Source organism: Vollenhovia emeryi, unplaced genomic scaffold (genome assembly GCF_000949405.1).
Source record: "Vollenhovia emeryi isolate VEMERY1.0 unplaced genomic scaffold, V.emery_V1.0 DF939126.1, whole genome shotgun sequence".
NCBI classification, from domain to species: Eukaryota; Metazoa; Arthropoda; class Insecta; order Hymenoptera; family Formicidae; genus Vollenhovia; species Vollenhovia emeryi.
In genome coordinates, this window is record NW_011967240.1 from 1,689,836 (window position 1) to 1,714,171 (window position 24,336).

The 24,336-nt window shown below is 40.3% G+C and overlaps 1 long non-coding RNA gene across 2 annotated transcripts in view; it reads left to right on the plus strand.

Annotated features, from left to right (window-relative positions):
- The window catches only part of LOC105568988, a 178,653-nt gene that overhangs the window by 13,769 nt on the left and 140,548 nt on the right, over positions 1-24,336 (plus strand). Inside the window, exon 1 of one of the 2 annotated variants that reach the window (XR_001009464.1) lies at positions 18,178-18,541. The exons of the other annotated variant lie outside the window; for it this stretch is intronic. This is a non-coding gene — a long non-coding RNA (uncharacterized LOC105568988). Of the gene's footprint in view, positions 1-18,177; positions 18,542-24,336 lie in introns of those variants that run through there. 2 annotated transcript variants of the gene reach the window in all.

Below are 24,336 nucleotides of genomic sequence, written 5' to 3' on the forward strand. Positions count from 1 at the left end.
ATATAAAACTGTATTCTCCTAAGATACCTGCGGAGCTAAATCATTATTTAAACGTCGATAAAAGGGACAGGTATTTTAGCTGGGAGAATAGTTTTCAGATTTCTTTCACCCATTTCTTCTTTATGTATCACCGTCCATTGTCACTGCATGACAAACATATGTCTAGCAAAAGCGATTTATATAAAATTTCTTAAATTAATAATAAATTGCATATACGATTACGAAACCGATCGTGAGGTTTGTGCTAACTTAATCTAACTTGTTACTAAAATAGGCTTTCTTCGTTTTCCAAAATATGTATGAATGTATAAAGAATTAAATAAAATTTCCAAAAAATGCTAATTCTGTTCCGGAAAATGCTCCAACATTTCTCCAGAGATCGTGGTTACACGGTCATATGCAGTGGGTTATGTTCAATGGACAGGAAATATTCCATTTGACAAAAAAGTTGCACACAATCGCGAAAGCTAAAGAGACGCTTGGGAAAAGAAAAGCGATAGTGGATTAAGCGCAAAAATGAATGCGCGCGAACGATGGAATTATTAAAGCGGACGAGGGGTATTGCTGCAATAAATTATACAGAAGACACGGAGCGCGCGTGGAACGAGGTAGACGAAGAGGATGGGCTCCTCCGGGAGATGAAATAATACACGCTATACTTCCTTTATGCAACGCGTCGCGGTGTCTGCCTCGGCGTTACGCCGACTAGCGGATTTTAGCGTCGCCGCAACGCGACCATCGTAATTTCGTTTTCGACGAGACAAGTGAATTATCCGGCTAACTGTGTATGTTATCCAAACAGAACTACAGCAACGTTACTTTATCAGAGACGGATTTATCCCTTCTGGCGCCAAACCGTTTGTCGTTTCGCATTTAAGGTTTGCTCATTTTTTCAACATTAAAAAAATTATGAGATTATCTTGGCCAGGACGGTGTTTCAATCTGATTGTTTCCATCTGAGCTGAATAATTTTTTCACATATGTTGAAATATATAACATCAGAAATCGGAATAATGCAGCCATAAACATTATTTATCCAAAACGAAAATGTTCCTGGCAAAAATAATGAATTTTTAACTTCGTATTTATATCTAAAATATACATTCGCGTCCTTTTATTTTCCTGGTAATAATTATGCTTTATTTTCTTTCTGACAATTATTATATTATATTTTCTTTCCCCTCTTTTATATGTACAATATCTGCTTTTGTCTTTTTGGAAATTGCGAAAAATTTCACAAAGGAAGAAAAAAATATATAGCGTGCGCACGGATCTAAACCTAAATCCCGGATTGGTTTTACTCACGTTGATTTCTATTTTGATGTCTCTTCGTCGCTCACGTCCATCGAGAATGGATGCTGCGCGGACACGGATTATTTCGACGAGTAACGAATCTGCATTTTGCTGTTTGCCCGTGTTTAGAGGATGAAACGGAGCACGGGATAACGAAGAATCCGTTTTGATCGGTACACTAAACTGTTTATTCCGTGTGTCATTTTATTAACTTAAATTTTTACATGTAGACTTTGACGTGCTGAATGGAGTGTTCGATAATATAGCAGTAGTAGCGTTTATTAAATAACGCAACACATAAATTAAAATATTGCTGTTGCTGCAAACGTATTTTATATTAATGACATTTTAATTTTATATAATAAATAAGTTTCCACATGTCCATTTCTTATTTTACTTGTGTATAATTTAAATAGTCTTCCTCTTCGCTCGGGCATACGTTATCTATTTTATATTACGTCTAACAAAATTACTATTAACACCCAGCGTTGAAATGTAGTCGCAGTTCCAAACGTCACCTCGAGCTTTATCGATCTCGAGAATGTCTTCAAGTGTGACGTCAACAGCGATAATCATCGCGCCACCCAAATCGTTTACCTGCTAGCGCCGAATTTAACTTGTAAATCCGGAAAGCGTCGAGCAAACTAGCGAGAGTGAGCGAGTGTATAAGAGTGTAAGTGTATGTGAGGGAGAGGAAAAGAGGACGGTCCCGAAGATTTTATCAGCGAAACGCAAGACGAGAGAGGCGCGTTTTCAATGAGTATCACGGAAATAAGATATCTCCTGTTTAGACGCGATATTCACCGTCGGCCGATGGGCAAACACAATCGTCGCGATTACAAAGGCCTACGATGCGAGGGAAAACATACACGCGGGACCATTTCGTAGCCCACTTCGGTCCCTCGGGTGCAATCGAGCGTTCCCGCCGATTTTCTACCTGCCTCGGAGGAAAAGCGGCGGCGGATACCTTCTTTTCCCTCACCGAATGCCGAACCTGCCCAAAATATTGACACTGTGGAAAACTTACGGGCTCGGCGGACTGCCAAAGTACACGAAGAGGCCCGGTCCAGTCCACGTGGAAAAGCAACAGTTACGAGCTGACACGACTGCGCGAAGCGATATCTTTCCTCCACGAGTTTATGCGCGATATAATCCAGCGAGAATCACGAAATTTCAATCTCTGCCTCTAGTGAGAATCTCGTTTCAAGTTCTCGCGGAAAAATTCGAACGACGTTGCGGATTTCTCGGATCGTCGAGTTCTTTTTTTTTCGACGAGCGCCCGGTCGGTTTTATGCAAAACCAAATATCGCCTGCATCTGAAATAGCAGAGTGACGCACCTGAGATGCAGAACCGAGAAAAGCTACTTGGAATTCTGAGAAAACTCATAGAAATTCGTCCATGCTGTACCTTCAGAGAATAGTCTCGTAAAGTAAAGCTACAAAGATTCGTTTGGCCCTTTCTTCAGAGAATAAGTCACTTCAGAGTAATAGCGTATGTTAAAAACCAATGGTGAACTTTTCAATACACGGGAAATAAACCAGCAAATGGCCAAGTAAATCGTTAATGTTATTTTGCAACAGTACAAACACGATTGCGTAAAATATAAAATTCAATTTCTTTGTCACATTACCCACGTTTACCAAATGATGGCTTGTACCGTACGTATATTTAATAATTTCTACTTTTGTTTCAAAGACTTGATCACTTCTTACCACAAAATTGTTAAGGATTCAGAACATTTGTTTTTACGAGCAAATTATTTTAAAAAAGAAAAATGCGATAAGGAAGGTATATATATTGTATAATATTACTTATTAATATTACTAATAACTCCTTTACCTGGAGGAAACCTTTTAAATCCTTTTAATATTAAAGACCAAGATGAGAAAGTTAATTAAATTACCTTACAACGATAGAATGTCTCGCATTCAAAGTAAATAAATTACTAAATAACAAATAGTTTTACTCTATCTTGTCATATAATCAATATCTTCATCTCCAGAGATTAAAAAACGTACAAAGTATTAAAAGTAAAGAGATTTAAGATATATAAGTTGACGAGATACACGGGACAAACGAAATGCTAAAGCTTCGCTTTTCTCGAGGAGTAAAAAAAGACGGCCAGTCACGCTTGCTTGCGAGATGGCGGAGTAAACACGCAAACCAATTTTCCGGGAGGAGCACACCCTTCATCATTATTCCTGATATAATCTCGCGGAAATCATATTGTCCCACCAACGAGGACTTATTACAGCTGCCGGTGGAAAATTGCTGACGCACGGGGTTTAATCCGCCGCCTAGTTTTCGGAGGGTTGATAAAACACTGCGTACCGGAGGAGTACCGAAATATTAAGCCACCAGCACAGTCAACACCACTACCACCGACACTGCCCGCTGACGTCGAAACCACCACGACCATTATCGGCCTCGGTTTCACGCACGAAGGCATAATAGAACGATACCATTGGAAATCACGACGGGGCAAATGGCATTTAAGGGCGCTGGAGGATGTATGAATTATGGATCTGGTTAGAGGGGGTGTTTTTGCTGATTCTCATATATAAAGGGACGCGACGCGCGGAAAAACTTTCGCCCCGATAGACTGTCCTCGGAAAAACGCGTTAAAGGACGCCGATGGATGGCGTGCCGAAGTCGCGCAAAGGAAAACGTTCTTCCTTTAAAGGAGTCTCAGATGGTCGTGCGAGAGTGGCTCGAGAATAAACAAGGATTTTCGATCAACTTGTAAAAAAGGGCGAGAGTGCTTAGACCACTGTCAATTTTACAAAGGTCGAATGTCACGCGGCGCTGGCAACCAGTTGCTCTCCAATTGACACCGAATTTGCGATTGTTACCTCCATTTCTGACAACAAGTGTTGGGCGAATAAAGTATAAATTACTCCAATGCATTAAAGTCTCTCTCTTGTTCTTTCACGACAAAGAAAATGCGCTTCCCGGAAAGACATTTAGAATTATTAATAAAATTAGAATTTTTATCTATGTTACTACAATACTAAATAATAAATTATTTCCAACTTGTTTTATCTATGCCACAAAAACTTTTGTAAAAGTTGATGGAAATATCAAAATGTAATGGTAACAAAAATATCAATAATGAGGAAACAGATAGACTTTATACTAGATGTTATTTAAAACGCGCTTCCATTTTCACTCGTTGTCTTTCTCCTTTACGCAAGATAAGCGAGCAAAGAACATCTGATAGAGAGGTATTAATAGATGCAATATGAACCGTGAATGATCTTCCCGTGTTATTGGAACTTAAAATTCAGAGCGTAATGGCCGTAACCGCATGACTAATGGCAATACGCCGCTATAAAGTTTCGTAACTACATAGTGAAATCCGATTGCGTGCGCATTCGTGCCGTATTCTTCGCATTTGCCAACTGAAAAGTACGATGAATCACATGTGGTTTCAATTTAATCATCTGGCGATTTAATCGGCGAGAAACGGTCCCTGATAAGAAAGTCTCCAGACAATGCGACACGTTTTCGGGGTAAAAAAAAGAAGTATTCATGAACTTTGAAAAGAAGACTCGCACTGAGATAAAGATAAATAATAAAAGTGAAATAAAAGTTGAAAATATGGAAAGAGTATTGCAACCAACGCATAAAAAAGTAATCTCTTTCAAAATGCAATGGATAGAGACAGATATTTATGAAATGTAGTCTTTTCTGAGATAAAGCGAAAATGTAATGAATAGAAGCGTACAGTTATATCTGTAAAATGATACATCAATAAATTGCACTCGCCGTATCGTATACCGCGTCGAATAAAATGTCGCTACTTATTGTCGTCACGCTACATTCGCAAAATCCGTACATTCGTGCCCGCGTACATTCGAATTCGCGACAAACGGGACGTTTTTCTCCGCGTACGCGGCGGTGTCACGTCGCATGCACAAGTGCACACGTACGCGTATGCACAACGGGCGAGCTTTTCTCACGAGTATTCACTTTTGCGAGCCCATCTGCGATGCATTCGAAGCGCGCTCTAAAGGCGCGTTCGCCCCGATAACGATCCTCATTAAATTTATGTACTCGCAATAAATAATAAAGCAGCGCGCCGGCGCTCCCCCGAGTGTACATTAAATCGACGATACGTGTACCATTCGACATTATACGCAGCGGGGCGGAGGTGCAAAGTTCTCATTACTTTCCTGGTCCGGCGCACCCCACGCGCGCCGGGGCCGGGCATCGCCATTATTTATCGCCGCAATGCTTGGCCGAGCTTCTTCTAGCAAAAGAATGAGAAAGAGAGGAAAAAGGTGGTGTGCTTGGGGTTGACGCCGAGTTTAAGCAAGTCCATTTTTTATCGCTCGCGCATAGAGAGGGATTCCCTCTTGGTCCGTTGAATCCGCAGACCCGGTGACGACTCCCTCTCAAGCAGACAACGGCCCCGACCCTTCTTCTACCAAGAAGAAATAACCCTGTTTGCCCTGCCACTTCGCATTGACAAGTGTATCACTTGGCGCTAATGTATCGACGGACATCTCTTTCTCACGCAGCTCTCTCCGCGACGTCAGTACAGCATTTTTCAGAAATTGACGTGGGAATGAAAACACGAGTCGCGTAAAGATCTATCGAATTTAAATTCTGTGTGTAAGAAGGGGAAAAAAGGAATTTTTTACGTTACTTTCCAGTCTCTTTACTATACTAATTCTTTTAGAAATGTTCGTTTCTTCCCTTCTATAGTTTTGTCGTATCACGAAACCACTAATGTGATAATAACATTGAGATGCGGCTGCTAATACGAGCGTCAATCTGCATTTACGTCGCCCATAGTTTTGTCTATTTTCGCAGGCCCGCGGAAGTCACGCTTCACGGATTCCCGACATTGTTTATTGCGTCTAGCTAAATTTCGTCGCGGAGGCAGCAGAGTCTCGCCTAGCAGGCGCCGACGAATTTAAGGAAAGCTATTTTTTACGGTACGCATAGAGAGAATCGTAGTCTTGGTCCAGCGAGCATTCGGTCGAAGACACCCTCCCGCGGGGCTCGGCAAATCCCGATAAAGTGCTTGGGAATTCTCGCAGGAAGTGCACTTTTCGAGCAACTTCTCGCTTGACGTGTTCGCCGATCCCGCAGACGATCGCGCCAGCCGGTCATATTTCATATATCTATCGCGATATTGGGGTCAGAGGGGCCGCGCGAAAAAAAGCCATCGACTTTTAATGCACGTATCGTGTCGATCCTTTTTTTGCCGTGGCTCCTGAATTTCCTGCATATCGATTCGCCGAAGAAAGGCATTTCCCCGGCATAGAGCAGTCTTCTTTTTTCCTCGGTAGTCGCTTTAATCGAATACATAAAGGTCCTCGTAGGGCGACCATATGAAAAGATCGATTTAATTCTTAAGATTGATAATAATTACGTTCGATTCGATGCCTCGAAGTCAACACCGCGATTGTAGTTTGCGTCTAGAACGCGGGCACAATAGCAAACAAATATTACTCCTTGTTATCGCAGCCGGTCGTTAGGGCACAATTAACATTTCGACTCGCGTTGCAAATTTACTCGTACAAAATCATTGAAACGTGCGCGCTGGGCCCGCGTTTAACCCTCTCCTCATTCGAACGTTCGGCGAAAACGGAAACCGACCGTGCGGTTATTGATTTCGTTTTGCCAGCGCGCGATCGCGCTGCCGCGGAAGTGCAATAATTTCCACAGACATTTCAGCGGAATTTACGAGTACTTTGGGAGAAAAAAATACAAAGCCTCCGATGGCTCTTCATTTGATTGGAAAGCCTCGTGTTTTGGAAACGGACACGCGCTTCCCGCTTGTTCCATCGATATTTACTAAATTCTATTGCCTCGCGCCGCGCCGACATCAATTAATTATCGGGTATCATATGATCCGATTAATCGAAACGATCCCGCCTAATTATCAACACAGGATCTTCGCAAATCGTTTAATCCGCGCCTAAATCTCACGTTCGTCGTTAAGCTTCCGTGGAGACTAATGCGAGATTGCGAACCGACAGTTTGCTCCTTAATTTGCACGAGAGAGAGGCGCCGACGTTTCATATCTGCCCGCCCTCTCAATTATTATAATTCAAGTCTCATGTAGCACGTGCACACGCGTGTGGCGGGCAATATATCGTTCTTATTACCTCGACGATCCTCCCGCGGCAACGGCGGCTATGCTGTATTTCGCTCCTTCGTGGCACAAACATTCGCACCCCTATATGCCGCTCGCGAAAGATACAGAACGTCCCAGGAGGGATATGCCAGACCTCGGCAGTGTATTATTCTAGCGTTTTCAGCGGGGAGAAGGTCGCGTAAAGGTCCGCTTCGGAATACCGACTATTATAAACGAGCAATAAACCCTCCGAAAAATTTTTACATTATTTCCCGATATCCCGACGTCGAATAATTAATAATAACAGCAATTTCTGCTGCATACGAATACCTTTCAAATATGTGTTTTTTTTTAATCAAAAGAAATTAGAAAATTGAATAAACGGATTAAAAAACTATGTTACTTTGAAAACTCATACACTAATTAATAGATTCACCAATTGCTAATAATAAATATATCCTTCACATTGTCATTCTCCACAGCGATTTATCGTAAAACACTAATTTATAGAATTACGGGAATTGTTGGTTTCCTCCTGAAACGTCCTGTATAAAAATAATCGGAGCACATAATTGACCGAGAAAAATTGACTGTGCATATATCCATATATTAGCCGTGCGCGAGAGGAGGGGGGTTAATGCAGTGGCAAATTATAAATCGTCTTAACGAGTTTTTGATTACCCGCGCCTTCTGCATACAGCGCATAAAAGTGTCACCACCGATCGCAGCGGCACGAACGTATATCGCTTATCCGTCTTTATCCACCGCGCATGTGGAATACCTTGTCCCGTGTGGCATTGCACGATAATCAAATAATTTCCGGCACGCTACGCGGACACGACATTTCAACAGATACAACATGTATCTATCACGCCAATTATTAGTTTCCACAGAAAACCCACTGTTCGTGCTCGCTGGCTTTTCGTAGAAAAAAAAAGCGCAACAATGTTGATCTTCTGCTGTTTCACGCATCCATTTCTTTCTTTTATCATCAAATTATAATATAATTATGTTATTGTGGATATACAAGTCCACACACGTAAACAATAATCCGACATCGATAACAGCATGCCGGCAATAAGCTCGTCATAAACATAGTAAATGCAGGTCAAAATAATCCCTCGGGGAAAAATTGCGATAGGTTGTACGAAGAGAGCTCTTGTGACAATGGATGTCAACGTCAAAACAATCGAAGCCGATTGAAAATATCGAGCCGTTTAATTCGAACTACGTAAAAGTTGGAAGAATGCTCTGTTTATAGCAAATACCGGTTTATCAACAGCCACGTTTTTAGAAAGCGACGAAACGAGAACGAGCGAGTGCGCACGCTCCATTTCCATTGATGTTACCATTGATTGGGGAATCGTTATTTTCTTTGAAGAAACACCCTTTGAAAAGTCAGGGCCGTTAGTCGGTCGCGTAATGAGTAAAATTGGATCCGATCTGACATGTGAGACGCAGTTCGTTCGTTTACTTCTTTTGCGCTATATAGAGCGAGGAAGATCAAAAACTTTATTATACCATTCATGAAATTAGCGAAACTTTAATTGTCATTAAATTTTAATAAACCCGAGCGAAAGGAAGTCATTTCGGACTAAAAGGAAATTGAGTTGAGAAAAGTAAAACGATTCGAGACACATTTTAATCATATTGTATGTATTGCTTAATGCTAAACGCGGTTTCGTATATTGATAAGTTAAGTCAATTAATTTTAATACCTTATAACATAATTACCAGTGATTATTAGTATCATTCGATTATGTTTTATAAAAGTTAAAAGGCGCACTAATATGTCACCTTTATTATCTTTATTTCGCGTTATTTTTAAAATGATAAAATATTCCCAAAATTTCCTTTACAGAAATAGCTAATAATAATGTCTGCTATACAATGGTGACTTAAATCTCTATTCTTCAATAAATATTAAACTAAAGTCTATTCTAAGATTATTAACATGAATAAATCAATGAAAAAAATGTAGTAAGTAGACGCAGTAGAAGGAAATGGAATAGTTGAAATCTAATTACTAACGTTTATCTGTCGTCCTATGACAATTGCAATTATATATTCAAAGAATTCTTTTGCGGGATGTGATCTAACGCATTAATTTCGTTCGTTCATGAATAATGAAAATAGTGTCGGGGTCATCGTTAAATCTTTCTTGTATGACAGCGAGATATGCAGAGTTTTTTTCACAAGAATTACGGTTATCTCTGCCCTATCGTAGCTAGTCCGCGTCCTCGAAAATCGTTTCAACCCCCGGCAGGAAGTGACGCAGCAGCGGGAGGCCAGAAATAAGGCCATTTTTGTCCCGGAACTGGTCAGACTATGCCCACTAGCGAACGGACAGAGAGAGAGAGAGAGAGAGACAGACAGAAAGAGAGAGAGAGTGAGAGAGAGAGAACACGTAGCTTCACGCCATTCCTCGCGGTAATTAAATCAAATGTTCTCGAGAAGAAAGTGCACCGTTTCGGGGACGGCTGAATCGAACGGTCGAGGCGAGGGATCCGTCGTGAAAGGGGCTGATTGCTCGCTAATCTTCGCAAAATTGCGCCGCACGGTGCAGGAGTTGAACGTCGACGATTAGTCGAAGATCTCCAACTTCGACGGCATTGTTTCACAATTCGCGCGGCGGAGTCGCGCGAAAGCGATTAACGTGTAGGAAACTGCTACTTCCTGACTTCGCGTTCGAGACAAAGGCGCGTGAGTGCCGGAAAGTGCCTTTCATCATTAATGCCGGAATAACGGCATCGATATATGCCGATTGTTGCCAGCTACTCGCTTATGCGTGTTAATAGAATCAATTTCTATCTGGAAAACTTGTCGCCGGAGCACCACGAATAATTTAAAGTGTTAAAATTAAAGAAACAAGTTTGGCAAAAATTAGATTATTCTGCTAGACTATATTTAAACGGCATAAAAATCAAGTAATGTGATTAAACAAAATTCATTTCGCTATAAATCTAATAATCCTTTAGCAGCATTGAAATACTTGTAGCGTTGGTAAAAAAAAAAACCAAAGAATTCAGTATTCTTTGTGCCGGCTTTCTACTCTAAGCTCAATTGTACACATCAAGTTTGTCTTATCTTCTTTTCTTTCAACACTTGCCCGTTATCTCGGGCACGGAAAAATTTCTCGCGTGAATAATCCGTAGACTAAATGAGCTCAGCTGCGCATCCACAAACTCGCATATTTACATGAGTAACAGCGAACCTTCGAGATCTCGGTCCGAAACAAAGGATCATCGGCAGACACGGACGAGAGTGGGTTTGAACATTAGGAATACGGATATATTTATTTATGCCACGGTCTCGCAGACTCCAATAGAGCAGATACGCGTCATCGTCGCGACCCGGAATTGTATTATCTCCATCCTGCCGCGGGGAACTAACTGAAATTCCACCGCGGCCATAAACACAACACTCTAGTGCGCACACGTACATGCACAAGCATCAAAACGTGGCATTAGTGGGTGTTGGATACTGTTCGGTCCCGTTCACGACCGGACCCCTTCAAGCGCTCTCGATAGCTCGCATCGTGAATGGGATGGAAAACATCAGCTAAAAAGCGTTCATATTTAATGGGAATAAATTGTTTCCGAGATTAGAGGGACGCAGTTGTTGGTCAACGTTAGAATAAACTAAAAACATGAAAACTTGATTTTGTAAAAGTACCACGTGATACTCTACTCTCTATTAAGATCAGAACTAAAAATGCAAACGCAAAAAGTATCATGTCTATATTTTTACAAACTACCACTAGAGAAGAAACAACCTGTTTCTTTATTTGTTTAATTTAAGATATAATTTTCTTAAAAAATTATATTCAGACTGATAAATAATAAATAATGTAAGTATATATTATTAATATACACAATAACTTCAATTCTTCGTATTTAAAAAATTTTCGCTTGTTCAATCTCGCGTATTAATTTAAAAAAAAGGTGGAAAAAGATAAAGTGAATCTATTAATTACAGGTAAATACGATTAAACCAAAATTTCGATCAGATTTAATTTCTTAACCGAAACACATGATACCTTTCGTCGTCAGTTACGAACGAGAAGGCTTTCTCATAAGTAACATGTAAGCTCCCTATTAAGGTTAAGTGTTAGGTACTACACTACTTCCTTCATTCGCTTCATAGTTCCCTCTTTTATCCGCACCAGTATAAGAATATGGTCTCAGTCCAGCCAGTGAGCACGGAAACGGCGAGGAAAGGGCCCCCCTCCCCCCCAGCTCTCTAACAATGGAGGAAATTAACCGTCACGCGTCAGGTAGTTCCGTCATTACTGTCCCTCAATCATTCTGCTTCATTCGCAGCTACTCCGGCTCTTTTTTTAATCTATCCTCGCGCACGATTTCGCAGCTTTCAATCCTTCCTTCCTCAGATAAAGTTCCTCGGATAACTTAATCCTTAATAATTTCTTTATGTTTTACACATTACAAAATTTTTAAGCAGAAAATGTAGATTTTTCTCTTTACAAATATTTTTATTATTATATTATACGAAAAAATTTAACAATTTAAAAAATAAAATTGATTATTAATGAGAGTGCTTTGCTCATCATCAATAAAAAAACTATTTTTAAATATTTTGTATCGATTTTTTCAAAGCCTAGCTGCTCACGTTGCATTTATCGTTAAAAGAATAAAATTATACCGAAACCCTGTATACTTTTTTCTTATATTTGAAATGTATCTCGAAACATTTCGAAAGCATTAAAGATATAGTATCTAAAGACTGAAAGTTTTAAGGAACCATTACGTTTCAAGAAACTCGTAGATAATATAGAAATGCATGTTCTCAATATGACTTTTCTAAGCGCAAAGAGACTATAAACATTTGTTCAAAAGATAATAAATATCGCCTCGATACTGTCATTCTTTGTCTACACTATCCGGTCCGTTTATTCGTTTTCACTTTGTATTTCACGTTGTTTCTAAACATCAACTTCGATTTAAATACAAAGAAAAACGGAAAAACTCGAAAACGTTCGATACGTTTGCGAAAGACAGAAAATTTCCCTCCCATGATTTTGCTTATGATTTTCGCGCGAAAAATTACACTTGCAAAAAAGCAGTATGACTATTTTATCTGTGGTATTCTCAAACAGAGGCATAATTAACTAAAATATACAAACCACAGACCAGAAAGCCCACGAGTCTACTTCTTTTTCAAAATAAAAGAAGAGAGAAACAAAAACTAAAAATATATTATATTTAAAAATTTTCAATTTAAAATTTTTTAAGATCAATTATGAAACTAGATTTTATTATTGTGCTTGTCTTAATGTACGTGCAATACATTAATCTCAATATTTATAAAAATTTCAGAGAATTCCTTGATTTTTCAAATATTTTAATTAAAACCTCCAGGCAAAATTATAACAGATCTCGATGCAATAGTTTTCCAGATTTTTCCTTAGTAATAGACACCCGGTATAAACGTACTGATCTACAACTACCTACAGCTATGTTGTTGCATTCATCTCTTACTTCCTACATTACACATCAGTCAAGAAATCATTTAAGTCACCGTCTACGGAAAGATGCTATAGGTAGAAAAGAAATGCGATCAAAGGAACACCGTGTTATTCTGTTACATGGTGAATAGCCTTTATAAAATTACGTTCCTACTAAAATACTCTGGTACAGTTGTTTCTTGATTACGCAGGAGCGAGTACTAGCGGTGTCATCAGTCGTCACGAGATCTTTTAAAAGAGTATTATGTCTCTGACATTTATACACAGTAATAAAGGACCTGATATCGTGAAACTCGGAGCGAAGCAAATGAAAGTAACATAGAAAAATATTACTCGCTAAAAAATAAATATAAGGGAAATACAAAATATGCAACAAATGCAATAATAATATTTCGCTACGACGCGTGATATTTGACAATTTTGGAAAAATCTAGAAACAAACGTGAAATAATCTCCGTCTCTCAATCTCTCATTTTTCTATAACCCTTCTATAATTATTGATTGCATTCCCAAAGTCACAAGCTGGAACGGTAATCGGGCGAATTTTCTCCGTTATCGCACACCTTTACCTTCCCCGTTAATATCATACACAAACACGAGATCAACTCGAGAGCAGAAGACATCGAGGAGAAAGAGAAGAAAGGGGAGAGGAGGCCCCGTCGTCTCACTCACAATGCCCAGCTGACCTGGGCCGGACGGCTCGTCGTTATTAAACCTAAATCATTTGCGTCAGCCACGACTGCCATAACTCACGGCCGCCTTAGTGAAATATGACCGCCGTTCAAATTATTGTGCCTCGAAATCTGCCGCGGCCCCTCGCCCGCCCGTCGACAGTGTTTCTCGTCAGGAGGACGAGAGTCATCCCGATCTTTCTTCTCCCTCTTCTTTTTCCTTGCCCCGATCATTCCGCCAGAATCTTCGTCCCCGCGTCATCTGGAGACGCTTCGCAGCCGAGAGACGATTCCGTAACGCGGCTATGATTTACTGCGCGTGTCGGGTGCCTTACGTTTAAAACCGCACTTGATTTCGTGACCTCGATCGTCGTACTTTTTGGATGGATGAGCGATCTCACTCGGGCCTCCCAGGATTCGTTTACTAGGAATTCTATTCTTTTCTTTTTGCCCCTTATTAATCCCCGTATAATTTCGCGTCCGAAATTTGCCATGCAGGTATAAAAAAACTTAACCGATGTAAAAACTCGACTTATACGTATAGCGCGTCAACGTTTGTTCTCGCTTTTCTAAATGTTATTACAAAATACAAAACGTGAAATAAATGAATTTTAATTTATGGATATATTTTCAAACAGCGAGGAAAAATGTTGAAAACTACACATCAACGAATCATAATTTCACAAAATGCAAAAACTCAATATACCGTACCGGACATCATATTCCATGGAATTGGTTAATTGTTACTCCAGTCAGATCAACTGTTTACTCAACGTTTCTCAAACGCGATACCTATACTATCGTCCGTCCAAAATGTAATGATTGTATAAGAATATTCGTCCTGACAGCATGTATTTATTCATTTTGTTCAACATGTGCGACCACAAAATTGCATCGTTTATATACGACAACCGCGTTCGGCAAAATGCGCCCTTGTAGCGAAATATCGTAACATGTATCGCATAATATTAAGGCTCGCCGGCGAGCGGCCGGCTGAAATCGTTCAGCTCGCGTACGTCTTATTTATTAGTCATGTAACCGCGTCGCTCGTACCTTACAAGGGCAAGACACGGGCAGACTAAAGGACAGTTTGATGAATAGCCGCTGTTTATGTATTCACTTAAGCTCGAATAATGGCTTTATAAAACATGCTTCGATATTCGGCCACTTGTTATCATCCGTCTTTTATGGGCCTAATTGGAATGAGAAAAAAATTAAGACACGCTGGTCCTTTAATCACATAAAAATTCCTCTAGTTATAAATAAACTGATATAATTATATCAAGACTATGTGCGTTCAATTAATTACAATTAATTTCGGCTGGACGTTGTAGTCTTGATCGCGTTTCAATTAATTAGAGCGTACATCTTAATCCTGTCTCGATGAAGTCTACATACAGAATTTTAAGTCCTTCAAAAAGCAGTTCTTAATGTACGACTGCACACGCGCAGCTAATATATTTTGAAGCATAGTGATCATTAAAAATACGTATTATGCACAACACGTGTGTAAATCAACGGGAGATACCAGCTGTGCGTTTCGTTAAAAGACTGCAGTGCTAATCGTAAAATTCGATTGTCGAAACGAGACCGCCGGCTGGCGGCGAGCGCGGCTTCTCAAACCGCCGTGGAATGTATTTCTAAAATTTGCGCAAGAATCTCTTTATGTCATTTGTGTTTTTATGAGATTACGCGCGTACGTTCATTTCCGCAAAAGGTGGCGAGCGCGGGCGAAGTCAGACGACTACGGCACGAGTGAAATGTGGCGAAAGCTTGATTACTCGGAATTAGATTTCCAACGAGTTTAATTTCCAGAAAGGTTCCCTCACAATTGACGTCGTCTGCTCGCTACATCGCGTGGATACTTGCTGCTCTTTAAATAACAAAGGGCGCGTTATAAATGTACATGACTGACGACTCGAATCAAAAGTTTGAAGAAAATTAATCAGGAGCAGAGTCTGTTTTTCTATCGTAAGAAAACGAAGGAGTGACGATTGTTGCACTTTCAAATGTAGCACAAATAAATATTTAACAAAAATTAGTAGAAAATCTCCGTTAAAATATAGCCTTAATTAATTGCTTGGAAAAAAAAGGATTAAACGATCCATCCATATAAGAATTACTTATACTTGAAATCTTCAAGTGCGCGACTGCTAATCTTCCTATTTATACGTTCTTTTATCAATGCCAAGTCTGCCCTTTGTGCGATAATATGATTGGCTGTCTTTCATTACAACTTTTCATACGCCAACATTAAATTTTAGTAACCGCCATTATTCTTAGTTCGTTCCTCCACAACTGGAAGGATAGCGACGCTTCTGCGTACGGTAGATTCCCCGATAATATATCATTCGCTTTTATACTTGTAATGCGCGGGAATCTCGGTAAAAAGGATGTAAGAATTCAACTGCCATATAAAATGTAAGTTGTCAAAAATTAAAAAGACGAAAAAAAGGAACTCGCGTTCTCTCTCTCTCGCGCGCTCTTTCGTAACTGGCAAGTGATTGCGGCAGTATAATTCTGAAATATATCTCGGAGGAGACGAAGGGCCACTTATATTCCGTACACCGCGCCATGACCGCAAGGGGCGAAAGGGATTAGTCAACTCTGCCCGTTATATATCACGGGCTTAGGCCACAGAGCGGTGGACGGGTAAAGTATCCACGGGGTATAAACATTCCGACCTGTCGGCCGCTTCAAATTATGGTGAAACTAACGCGCCGGAGAAGGTGCACTTCGAAGGATGGCGTGTCATAGATGTAATGTCGGAATGTGTTTCACGTTAATGTCGCGTCACGCTTGTTTTACGCTCGTCTTCATATCCCGCGTTTAGCGTCAAATCCGATCGTATCAATCCCGGCGCGGAATAATATCGAATACCACGTCCGGTATATTAACCGTATGTATTTCAAAATCGGAGACAGGCACATTTAGTATGAAATACGAATCGCGATAGCGGATTTTGGAGTATTATAATGGTTAATGACGGTACATTATAATGGGAAATTAATTGACAATTAGTTACTATCGAAAGGCAGGTTAATGTACATCAACGATGTACGACGAAAAGTATAATTCAGCTCACCACGCGTAACATTAACGCAAAGTAACGGAATCGCATAAAAAAAGCTATAAAAATCGAGGGACAGAGAGACGCTTAAAACGAGAAAAAAAACACACACAGGCAACACGCTATCAATCCCGTATCAAAGTTATACGATCGAAATGGTCCAACCCTACGAATCCCTCATTCCTCTACCTGCCGCTCTTTCACACCTTCCTCTGCCTGACGCAACCGGTGTCCTTATCGGAGGAGCTAAAATTAATCCGGCGGCGAGATGACTCGCGCCAAACTTTAGGCCCGGCGCCGCACGCAGCAGATGCTCGTGAAGATAAAACGCGGCCGCGCCAATCAGCGAGAAATCTTTCTCCCTGACAGTGTTTTCGAGCGCGGCAGGGTCGACTTGTCCAAAACCTGGGATGTGAAAATGTAATTGTAGCCGGTTCGGGGATGGCTCTCCTCTTTTTAGAAAGAAATGGGACTTTCTACAATGGGAATACAATGGAACGTAATGGGCGGTTGTGCGGGCAGACATCACGGTGGGCCGAGTAGTTCTCCAGACGGATGTAACAAACTCGAAGAAACACGCCGGGAGGTCCTTCAACGTTTCCCTCCCTCGCGTCGACCCGCTTGCCGATACATCATTCTCCTCACAATTTGTCCGAAAGCCGTGAAAGCTGCGGGTTTTCCTAGAAACGACGCGGAAGCACGGCAACGGAAGCGACAGCTACTTATCCCCGGAGGTTACACCCTATTGCGGTGGAAATTTTTCACAGATGACCTTTTTCTTCCGCGATCCACCTCCCCCCATCCACCCTCCCTTTTCCCAGTGAGACCGTGTCGAGGCTGTCAGGATACTTTGCGATTAGGAGGCGAGAGCAACGGCCTTGAATTAGCCGTGAAATTCGGTCCAAAATACGCGCGCCTTTTGTAAGGCTGTGTAATAATTGTAACACGTGCGAACGTGTACGTTATTTTACGATACGTTCTCATTTGATGAAAATAACAAACGATATGCAAATGGCATTACGAATTTAATGGAGTTAAATTGAACTGCATTAATTTGCTTTAATAAATCCGATAAATCATAATAAAATGTAATTGTCACTTATGAATATATAAGAGCGGCCTAGCGTGATATTAATTTAATAGAATGTGCTGTATGATGCATGTATGTAGGTATAAATAAATGCTTAATGTCTATAAATAACGTAATTTAATTTCCTACGGCTTACCAAGCAACCCGGAGAAAAACAATTCTCAATTTCACGATGCCTTAGTAACGCGTTTAAAATCAATTTCTCTCAACAGTAAGCGAAATGTAAATTGTACCATACACTTAACAAGTTGTAAGTATCTCGAGTATAAATTATTCAATCTAATTGTACGTACCTATTTTTAAAAAATAAATTGATAAATATATAATATACGGGCGACAGTTTCTACCACTGTGTCTGTGAGAGAGAGATAAGATCGTTTCAAGATAAGACACTGAACAAAGCAGCCACGGCACCGTGATCTCAGTGGATATGCAAAATAACAGCAAAGCGCACTTTAATTTTGGAAGATCGTAGGATTAATTTAAAATTCAGGATTACTGTCGGACACGTTCGTGGCTCTATTTTTCTCCAACTAGATACGTCTAAGCGTGGAGGCTACATAATGGAGAGGATGGCAGAGGTTGAGGGGCGGATGAGAGAGAGAATGGACAAGATAGGGATAGAGAGAGAGAGAGAGAGAGTGAGAAACAGAGAGATAGAAGAAGAGACATTGGGGAGAACCAGGAGAGGATGGTTGTATATCGCGTGTCGGGTCGAGTCTCATTGTCTTCCTGTCAGGACCGCGCAAATATTGCCACCATCTCCAGAACGACGACTATGGCCATATACCTATGCAAACAGCCGGATAATATGCGTGTATGTAGGGGTACCGTAGATAGGTAAGTGGAGGGTCCCCGTATTTCTGACAAAGCTTCCCGTGTGCGTCACTCCTTTGACACGAGCGCGCCGGTGGTCGTATAAAGGATGACAAATCTCGCGCAAGGGATTTTCGCGATCCCCGACGGACGGTCTCGTTTCCGTGAGAGACTCGATAATCTCTCACCCCCTCCCTCGCCTTCCCTCCACCGAAAGGTCTCTCTCTCTCCCTCTGTTTCGGTGAAACCCGTTGTCGTTCGGTAGAAAATTCCACCTCGCCCCTGCATGTTTGATAAGACGTCTCTCAGCTGGCGCCGCGGTAGATTCGACAGCCACGTACTGCTCCGCGTTAGGTAATTTCTAATGGGATTTCTGTCACAGGACTGTCTGATCGGCGGACACGATCGACAGAATTAAGACGAAATAATTTGGCTACGAACGCGATTTTCACGTGTAACAAAAAATGTCGAAAAAGAATCTAATTGAAAAAATTCTAGCGTTCTCGAAAGCCAAAGCATCTTTTCTTAAGAATAATCTCGAGAATAATGTTCGACGCAAAAAAATAAAGAAAATTACTACGGGGTAAAATGTGTCATATTTCAGGCCTGCGGTCCGACATGTCAAAATGATGGATTATTCAATATGATTCTCGCTATTTTTACGGATTACCAGGCTCTGACCGATCCTTGATGTGACAGAGGGTTGGTTTTAATTTAAGCATTAGGAAAGTGGAAAATCCACGGAAACCACTGATTACCAAAAGCCATTACTCATTTTTTAATTAAATTGAAAGGAGATATTACCTTTTTGGCATAAAACTGATACAGTAACGTATTGTTATTTCAATCGTTAATATAATCTACAATATATTCCTCCGTGATGAGTTTTATACGCAGAACTTATTTTTCAAACGTAAGCTTACATACTTTCTATCATTTTACATATATTAACCGAGATAATTAAAGATCTTTCTTTCTCTGCTCTGTTCCTCTCTATTCCCCTCCCCTTTAATTAGATAAAAAAAATATATTCCGTTTAATCAATCAAAAAAGTATCAAGACACGTGGACAAATAATACATTTTCACAAATAAATTGATAATAAAATATCAACTTGAATAAAACAAGTTAATAAACCATTGACAATCTCGATACTTCCATTTGTCGTTTTTAACATCACTGAATGATATGTTAGTTTAAAGATATGATTTATTTCTGACGTTCAAATTGTCATTATCGTTTAGGGCCTATCCTGGGAACACGAAACATTCAATAACAGATCCAGCGTTGCGTGATTTTAGTTGCAAAATCCATTTCGACGATTTCAAGGTGGTCAGCCTGTCAGTTGAGACAATTATCTCTTCACGATATACGTAGAAATGGTAACTTACATGTCAAATTCCACGCGTTTGTGCGTTAAATCGCGCAAAAGGCGGAGAAGCTATCTTTTCAAATACTACCTTCCGTAAAACCTCTTCCAATTAAGTTCTTTTTTTCGAACGCGTTCGCGATCTAACACATCCCCCTATTAATTACCTCGTCCGTTTCTGAGAAACCATCCGACCCCATCCGTTGCACCAAACTCCTATTTCTATATTTAAAATCTGCCCGAAGGATACGAAGGGATTTGCGAAAAAGATTGGTTTCTTCGTATCTCAAACGTATATGTATACGTGAAACCAATGCTCGAAAAACTTTAGAATAACTACGTTAGTGGCGTCACTCGGGTTACCGATTCTCCAATCCGTAGAAATGTCTTCCTTTCTTATCTTGGTCGAAAATCGAATCCGTTAGAATTCATCATTTGTCCCAATAATTATATGTAGTGATAAAATCGCAATCCCGTTCATTAGATTCATATTGATCGGGTACATGTAGCTTCGTAAAATTCTCGCTAATTTTTCTTAAAAGCTCGCAAGAGCAAACTCCGGTAAAAAGCCAATCTCTATTCAGGCCGCAATCCGAAGACGAATTTACTATTGAACACGCGATTACGCGAATGAAACGATGACATATTAATGGGCGCTCCGTGAGGCACAAAGGTGCTGTTCATTTATTGAAAAGCACCATCGTGTTTCGACGGGCCGATAGTTCGCTCTTAGAAATTTCCATTAACCTTATGCCGTGGCCGGGTGTTGCTGGAAAACGTCGGGATTGTTACAAAGAGCGACCTATCCCGCCAGCTGGTCCAGCGCAGGAGGCATGAATTAACTCCTAGGAGCCACACCAACCGTTCCGCCGCAGGTATATACATGACCACATTCAGCGACTTGGCCGACTTGGCCAGTGTGTGTATCTGCTCGCTTTGCTAAAACGCCCGTATATAGTTGCGATAGAACAACAAAAGCAAACCGGACCAAATAATTTCGAGGCAGGATAGCCCGTCCGAGCGCCCGATCCCTTTCCAACTTCTTATCCATTGATCCTCCGTACCTGACGAGACTTTCAACCCGCTATTACGTTACATTTTATGATAGAGCTCACGAAAACCCCATCGATCGACAGCAACAGATTGTTCGCTTTCATATTGTTACGCATTTGAGGTTTTGCACTAATTAAAAACGGTATTAGTAACAATTTAATTAATTCGCGGTTCTCGTTACGGTGAAACTTGAATTCCGATTTCAAGTTTACACTCGACGACGAGTCGTTATTAATCACTTTTAAGTGCCACCCTGCCAAAATTTATTCGCTATCACTATACGTCATCGTGCTATGACTCGATATTCCCGGAAAAAGGCAGTACGATAGGACATCGCGTTACGTCACTCCAACCCAGCGACTTAGGCCAGCGTGAATTATGACCAACCATTCACCGCGATAAACCATCCGAATTTACGAGCATTGATTCTTACTGTCTGACTAGTTTGCCGACCACACTCCGAGATGGTTCTTTGAGTTCGACCGAGCACTGGTAACGCGAATAAAATGAATTACGAGCTTTCTAAGAACGTTCGGGGATTTTAGATAAATCCTTTAAACGTTTGCAAGTCCTCATAACGTACACGTATATGCGGCCGAAAAAGATTTTATTGCCGAGAAACCTTAAAATTCGTGAATAAATACGTGAAAAATCGTAAAGCTTTTACGATATATTTTAATTATCTTGTATTACGATCGTACTTTTATAAAAATTAAATTCACATAACGAATTATAATGGCACAAAAGGCGCTGAATCGAAAGTACGTGTAGACACTTTAATGCCAACTAAATCGTAGATAACTTTAACTGTTATTAAATTCTTATTCGAGGAATAAAAATAAGCACCTCACAAATGAATTTCTAATACATAATTTGCCAAATAGGTAAGATCGATACTCTCTTCATACTTGTATCAAATTCTCCCTAGTGCCGTGAATACAAAATAGAACTTGGTGTGCAACGTACATACATATTTAAATACGCAATACAAGAATAAACAGCAGTGCGTATTTTTAAGTTCCATATTATTAGCGTCATTAATTTTCATTTTAGCCTTTACTAGCAGCACGCTCGTTTTAACTCGTCTTATCGGTAATGTGATAAATATTTTATTGCGGCTGTAATTTCGTGCACCTCGTCTCGAGGAGACGCCCAATCACCCCGCGGAAATGACTCCTACCCTCGTAACAAATGCCTCAGTCTCAAAGTACGCGAGTCCCCATAAACATCCGCAGCCGGCGTTACGATCGCGAGATTGAGATTACAAATGCACGGGGTGACATTACGACGTTGTCGCGGAGCGCGTTTCGGCGCCCGCGCGCGCAGTCGTAGCGCGGATAATAGCTCGAAAGCCGAATTAACGTCACGCGCCGCGTATCCCGCGACGCGCGGAGAAATATCCTTACCGTCTCCTCTCCCCAGAGTAATCCGACCGCCATCTCTTTCCCGTTTTCTCGGTTCATCTCGCCGCTGATAAGGCGCCAGCGGAATTGAAAGATCAAAGGATTACCGTTATTGCCCGGCCCCGCGCGAGCGATTCGCGTTTTTCACGAGCGCGAATCAACTCTCCGTCCCTCCGAATTAAAATCTGCGCGTACAAACGCCACATCCGCGCATCCCAGTTCATCGTAAATTTATAGCGTATCGATGTCTAATTACCGCGTCAGTTTTATTAAGCTGACACATTCATTGACCAAGGAATTTCAAAATAATAACTTTATATTTCATCTCCCACCCGTCTTCTCTTCGTACCTTATTAGAGTCGCGGAGACCAGATAACACTTGTATAAAATGACATGTATGTCAAGTGCAAAATCGAGACGAGACAATACACTCTTTCAAGAATATCGTCTCCGCGCGGAAAACGTCGGAAGGGTTAATCCGCGGCTGGAGCTCGCGAATTTCGTCACAGGGATAAGTGGTATCGCGTCGTATCGATTTCTCGTTAGCTCGGTTTTCGATTATTCGAAACGCGGACCGTACCGAAAATAGGAGCCTGATAATGCGAGCCTGCGGCGGACTTCGTAAAAATTTTATGTAACTCGTAATCGCGACGGGCCCAATTTAATAACAATATCTATCTCCATATAGAGTAGGTTTTTAACAAATTTACAATTTCAACTTATAAATAATCTCGTAAAAAAAATCGAGTGAAAACCAGTAATTATAATTACGTCGCTGCCATCGAGAGGCTGCCTATTTCAATGCAACTGCCGTAATGGCGTCCATCGCTACGCGCGAAATTCCAGTCGCGATACGAAGTACATGGTAAATAAATTATCTATATATATATATATATTTACAAGCCATGCAAATGCGAGAATTGACTCACCCACGGCACCGCCAGGCCGAAACATCTGCAAATGATCCTGTAAAAGACCATATTTCGTTATTTATTTCACGAAAACCAGAGATTAGCTTAAATACAGGGTAAAATATCATTTGCTTTGTGTTATTCTTAAATAACTTCCAAAGTTTCTTTAATAGAATTCAAAGGGGAAAGAGATGAGTTAAGAAAATATCACTGCGGCCGATAAACGACCTCGTTACAGATAAGATCGTCAATTCGTTTAACTATTTCTAAAATCAATACACTGACGAAAAATTTTTCTAAACTAAGTAAATAGATTTACTTACAATTATTTCTTTACTCAAGTAAATATTTATTCTATTTAAATAACAATATCAAATTTCAAGTATATAAATCTACGTATTATATTAAATAAATTAATTTAAATCCTTACATTTTCTACAAATAAAATTTTCATGAGATATAGAATACTATTTATTAAATAAAATAATTGATTTTGTTAAATAAGAATTTTCTTCGCTGTGAAAATTACTTTTGTGGAATTAAAATAATTTCTTTTAATTTAAAATGATCTATTCTTTCATATACACATAATAAATACTTAAATTAAAGAAATGCGTGTTTTAATTTGTTTATTAATTTTTTAACTTAAGTTAATAAGCTATTAGGAGTCACCTAATGAATAATTTCCTTGAGTAAAGTAATATTTTTTTGGATTAAGATATTTTTTCTATCAGTGTAGAAAACTCTAGGACTCTTGCTGGGGCATTCAGAACTTTACCATTAATTTTTACGAATTTTGAAAAAGCAGGCTAACTTCACGCGCTTCAATTACTCGCCAATTCGTTCGTTACACGCGTCATCCATTAATAAACAATAAAATATTCTAATAAAAGAAGAGTTTTTTTTTAATTTACTCACCGGCCGGCTGCGGAGAGATAATCCTCCTCGCTGAATCGCCGCTGCTGCAACACTCGCTACACTCACTCGCGGATACGAAAATATAGATCGCCGCACGTCTCATTACGATCGCGCGTATTAACCGACGGACGCACAATTTAACGGCGAAAACGCACGAAAAACGGCA